This window comes from Triticum urartu, chromosome 2, assembly GCF_003073215.2.
Source record: "Triticum urartu cultivar G1812 chromosome 2, Tu2.1, whole genome shotgun sequence".
NCBI classification, from domain to species: Eukaryota; Viridiplantae; Streptophyta; class Magnoliopsida; order Poales; family Poaceae; genus Triticum; species Triticum urartu.
The window spans coordinates 684,220,679-684,226,678 of NC_053023.1; positions in this window are offsets into that span (position 1 = coordinate 684,220,679).

Below are 6,000 nucleotides of genomic sequence, written 5' to 3' on the forward strand. Positions count from 1 at the left end.
GACCTCCGACCATCCGGGATTCCGGGGCTGATGATAACAAAGGCCCCGGACTGTCTGGTTCACAGCCGACAGTGATTTTGGAGATGGGTGAGCAGATTCCTTCAAAGCATGATTATGCTTTTGGAGCAGCTTCCGGAGACCTAGGGACTCCAGATATGTTGCGGGACATGTTGCGGAAAGCATCTGTCTCGGGGGAACAGTGTACCTTGATGGGTACAGTGATTGAAAAGATTTGGTCCGCGAAGAGTGAATTAAATGAAGCCTTCATGAGCCTATTGAAGGTCTTCGAGGTTTGTGACATTATGTTTTCAGCTATGTTTCATTTGCAAAGATGCGCCCGTGTATAGGTAGTAGCCCCTGATACTCGGGTTGGCTTCCGCTGGGAAGCAAAACGGAGGATCGAAAATGATCGTTTTGAGGACTAACCTGATCAACTTTGAACACATGCTGCTTCCCCCTTGGCCGCTTTCTGGACTATGGAAATTGCCGATTTGCAGCGGAAGCTTGATGTGGCAGGGGATGATCTTGCTTTAATTAATATGCGTCTTGACGAGTCGCAAGGTATGTATTCGGGGGAATCCTCATAAATTTTTGTGGTATAAGCATGTTGCTGAGATGTAGATGTTGTAATATGCATGGCTGCAGATGGTGCTACCACCGTTGAAGTTCTTCAAGCGGAGCTGGCCCGGGCCAAGGAGCGGGGCCCGTCGTAGTAATGCTACTGCTGAAAAGGCATCATCTGAATTAAAAGCCGAACAAGCTGCACGGCGCCAAGATGACGATAATATATCCACTATGACGCTCGAACTGGAGAATGCTATCGGCCGGTGTTAATTTCTAGAGAAGGAGAGTAAATCCTTAACGGCTGATCTGGACAGGGCCTTACAAGAGGCTAGAGCAGCGCAGTCGGAATTTAGAGCAGCCCGGGAGGAGGTTCGACAGGCGAGGGAGATTGCGGCTGGGAAGCCCTTTCTGCTGCAAACTAAGTTCGGTGACCCGAACTATGCCCAGCTTAACCAAGTATGGAGTTCTCCGGATGAGTTCTTGGACTTGCCGAAGAGTTCTGCCGATGCAGCGCAGTATTACCAAGCATGAGATGGATATGCAACGGAGAAGCTTTTTTGGTCGCAGTTTTGGCGCATCAAAGCTCCCTCCGGTGCTCAATGAACAGATGTCCCAATGGGCCGAACTTCATAGGATATCCGGCGCTGCCATGAAGGATGTCGTAATCCGGTTGTGGCCAGCCGAGCCTGTTCCGAATAGCTATTTTGGTTTGGTGCAGAGGCTTGTTGATGCAGTGCCGCGTATCAATGCTGTGTAGCGATCATCGTGCATTGAGGGTGCGCGGATGGCTTTTGCCCGAGTCAAAACATTCTGGGGGAAGATGAAGGCCATCGATGTTGCGACGAAGAGTCCACCCAATGGCAAGGACCGCCCGGAACTGGAGCATTATTTTGAAGACGTCCTAGAGGCCGCCCACTTTGTAGAGGGTCAGTGCTCTAAAGACATAACGTTCGAGTGAGGTGTATGAAAATTGTAAAAGACAATTTTTATAGTTAATCTATTTATGTTTTGCTTGAAAGCTTGGATTCCTCCTGTGAGGCCGTTTTGATATAATCTGAAAGTTTTCTAGTCGCCGGCTTCAGCCCCCTCGTAGGAAGTACGGGGGTGTTCAGAAAGGCATTTAACCACTCTTTATCCAATGTCTTGGTCCATGAAGGAGGTGATAATGTGGCGAACCAGGCAATCAGGCTATAGGGCATTAACACTTTCACTTAGCCATAGGAGTTTTATTGTGGGTCTACGACATAGCCCCAGGTATGTATGCGGCATATGGTGCCTTACATATTTGATCTGAAAAAGATCCCTCGTGTGACACGGAGAATCGCTAAAGATTCCAAGAAGTAGTCAAGTGGTTAACCAGCTCACGCCACATCATGACAGTCAGTTTTCGGCTTTCTCTACTAAGGTGCACGTCCGGTTTAGACTAGGGCACAATCGCAATAGTTCTCTCTTTACTACCGTAGCCGATGGAGCGGAACGTAGGGTAGCAAGCACAGGAGCCGGGCAACCCAACTATTGACCCAAGACAATGATTCGAAGTTGATGCTTATAAGGCCAAACTTGCGACGCCGGAGTATGCTATAGAGCTGTTCGGACTTTTACTGGCAACTCATTTGTTCCCACACCAAGCCCCTGGCATGTTATGCCAAGGTATTTCTGTGAAATAACCTTAGGAGCCATATTTGTTGGGGAAACAATGCGGATGATTAGTTCGGATATTGTTTAATGGGAACTGAGTGATATGCCAATGATTAATTATGATATATATGTAAAAGCCATCCTCCCGGCTATTTGACATGCTCGGGGTTGGAGGCGGAGGAACAGGCATAGTACAGGCTCGAGAAATAGAGAGTGCGGTCTACAAAAAGTTATTTTGGACCTCCTGTCGCACGTCTGCGCCGCCAGTCCTCGGTGGGGGGAATCCTTGATGGAAATAGCCCTTTAGCTGAGTGTACGGGTCCGGACTCCGATAGAGCCAGTTTCCGATATTTATCCTATTCGTCACCTGTTTTTTAAAGGATAGTGAAGGAAGAAATAAAATGAAAATAAATAATAATAAAAAAGGTTACTGGAGTGCTTGCAGGCTTGTCCATATTGTGCTTCCGCCAATGCCCATGGTATCTTGATGCGTAATGATGTATGCGCGATACAAACTTTGTAGGTGTACGGAGTGGGCGGCGGAAGCCGGGTTGCTATTTCCGTTCTAGGAGTAGCTGATCCTCGGGTGGAGACTGCTTCTGACCCCCGGTGTTTCGTTGGTGAACCTTTTCGTCATCCCTATCGCTTGGCGGCCTCCTCCCCTGATGTTCGGCGTTGAGCTTGTCGGCCTGTTTAAAGACCCATCAGTTTCTGTTGGTATGATTAGCTGGTTTATCGGGGTCTCCATGAATCTGGCAGGGTCGGTCCAATATCCTGTCCAGGTTGGATGGTTCGTCTCGATTCACCTTGAATGGCTTCTTCCACTGACCGGGCTTGGGATTGCTGAATCCGGCGTTGACCGCTGTGTCGCCTGATCTTTCATTGTCATTGCGACTGTTGTTTTTACTTCCTTGTGGCTTGCCGTTGCCGTCTCGGATTTCGGAGGTGCCCTGGTTGCTGGCGTTATTGCTTCTACAAGCGAGCCAGCTGTCTTCTCCCGCGCAAAAGCGGGTCATCAGAGCAGTGAGGGCTGTCTTGGATTTAGGTCCTTGGCCGAGGTGGCGTGCAAGCCATTCGTCCCGAACGCGTGTCTGAAAGCCGCAAGGGCTTCCGCGTCCAGACAGTTGATGATTTGGTTCTTTTTGACTAAGAACCGAGTCCAGAGCTCCCTCGCTGATTCTTCGGGATGTTGGACAATGTGACTTAGGTCATTGGCATCCGGTGGCCAGACATGTGTTCCTCGGAAGTTATCGAGGAAGGTCTCTTCCAAGTCCTCCCAGCTGCCTATGGAGTTTTCAGGCAGGCTGTTTAACCAGTACTGAGCTGGCCCTTTTAGTTTTAGTGGGAGGTATTTAATGGCGTGGAGGTCGTCCCCATGGGCCATGTGGATGTGGAGGATGAAATCTTCTAACCATACCGTGGGATCGGTTGTCCCATCGTATGATTCAATATTGACAGGTTTAAATCCTTCGGGGAATTCATGATCCATTACTTCGCTGGTGAAGCAAAGCAGGTGTGCGGTGCCTCTATGTTGGGCCACACTGCGATGTAACTCCGAAAGAGTCCCTTTGCAGTTTTCAAATCGGGCGTGGCGAGGTTTGACACGTCCGAATAGGTAGCCATCGTCGCGTGTCGAAGCATGCTTTTGCGATCCGTAGATCGGTCTTGCGTTTCCTACTCTATTGCCCAAATCCCTCTGCATGTTGTCTGGGTAATCGTGACCTGCGTTGTTCTTGCCTTTATGGTGAGGTGGGGTGGTCTGGTGTTCGGCTTGCGTTGCCTCTTTATCCGGACAGAGTTGTCGGCGACCTGCCGCATTGTGTGACGATGGTATGGGCTCCAACGCCCCGTCATTGGACTGGTATAGCGATATGTGCTTTGGGTAGCTTTTGGTTAGGCCACTAAGGCCGTATTCTTCAGCGACGAGGACATCGGTCCATCTGTCATTGAGTAGGTCTTGGTCAGCTTGAAGGTGCTGCTGCTTCTTTTTCAGGCTCGTTGTCGTAGCTATCAGCCTGCGCTTGAAGCACTCCTGCTCGAGGGGCTCTTCAGGTACGGTGAAGTCTTTGTCGCCGAGGCTTACCTCATCTTCGGAGAGCGGAAGGTAGTTGTCGTCCTCCGAACCGTCGCTGGGCGGGGCCTGTTCATCGGGGCTGGCTTGCCCGTTTTCCTGTTCCTCCTGCTCGGATATTGCTCCCACAGGGTCTTCATTGCTTTCGGCGCCTGTCCGGGGTACTATTTTCTCCAGCGCCATCGTTGCTGCGGCATTACTTGGGGCGGCGTTTGGGGCGCCGGAACTTAGACTGTGTCTCAGGAGTTTTAACACGATCTCCCTTGTCCTTGCCGCGAGGCTTTTTAAGTGTATCGATCATGTACACATCATATGAAGGGGTGGCCGTCCCACGCCTGATGACCGGCGGGTCTTGGCCTTGCTCCTTATCGGCATTGTCGTCTATGCCGTCAATGTCTTCGGATCCACAAGCGGGCATGTCGGTTAAGTCCTCGACAGTGGCTATGAAGCGGGTGGCGAGTGGGAAGCGAAATTTCACATCATCGGCCTCTGGGTCGAACCGAACATAGTTCGGCTGTGAGTCCTTCTCCAAGGACAAGTTCTTTAAATAGTTTAGCACATCACCCAAAGGTGAGTGCTAGAAGATGTCTGCGGCGCTAAATTCAAAAATCGATAACCGATCCAGCTTGGTGTCCGCAGGCGTGCCCAGTCTGGAACATATAGCCGGAGACGAGTCCGGAGTTCCATTGACGCAAATATTGCGCGGTGCCGAGCCCATGTGCGGCTCTAACTCCATGGACTCTCTGGCCTCGGATGGCACGATCTGCTCCGGTTCTAAGGCCGTTGCGGCAAGAGGGACCATCTCCTGGATGTGATCTGAGGACAGATTTAAGTCATGTTCATCGGGGCGAGGGGGAGCGACCGCTGCGGTCTCAAATCCATTGAAGATCAAGTCTCCACGGATATCCGTGACGTAGTTCAAGCTTCCAAATCTGACCTGGTGGCCAGGGGCATAGCTATCGATCTGCTCCAGATGGCCAAGCGAGTTGGCCCGCAGTACGAAGCCGCCAAACACAAAAATCTGTCCGGGGAGGAAGGTTTCTCCTTGGACAGCGTCACCATATATAATTGAAGGGGCCATCGAACCTTTCGTTGATGGCATAGTGGAACTCTCAAACAAAGCACCAATGTCGCTGCCAAAACCATCGGATCTCGGGTAGGGGGTCCCGAACTGTGCGTCTAGGATCGATGGTAACAGGAGACGGGGGACATGATGTTTACCCAGGTTCGAGCCCTTTCTATGGAGGTACTACCCTACTTCCTGCTTGATTGATCTTGATGGATATGAATATTACAAGAGTTGATCTGCCACGAGATCGTAATGGCTAAACCCTAGAAGCCTAGCCTGTATGACTATGGTAATGAGTATATCCTTTCCGGACTAACCCCTCCGGTTTATATAGACACCGGGAGGGGAATCTAGGGTTACATAGAGTCGGTTACATAAGAAGGAATCTTCATAGTCGGTTGTCAAGCTTGCCTTCCATGTCAAGGAGAGTCCAATCCGGACACAGGTACAGTATTCGGCCTTCATGTCTTCATAGCCCATCAGTCCGGCCCATGGATAACAGGACGGATGCCCGAGGACCCCTTAATCCAGGACTCCCTCACCCTGCCTCCGTATATAAAGGAGAAAGGGGGGAGGCCGGCCGGCCCTTGGAGCGTGCTAGGAGAGGAGGAGTCCTCCTCCTAGTAGGAGTAGGACTCCCCTTTTGTCGGTGTACAAA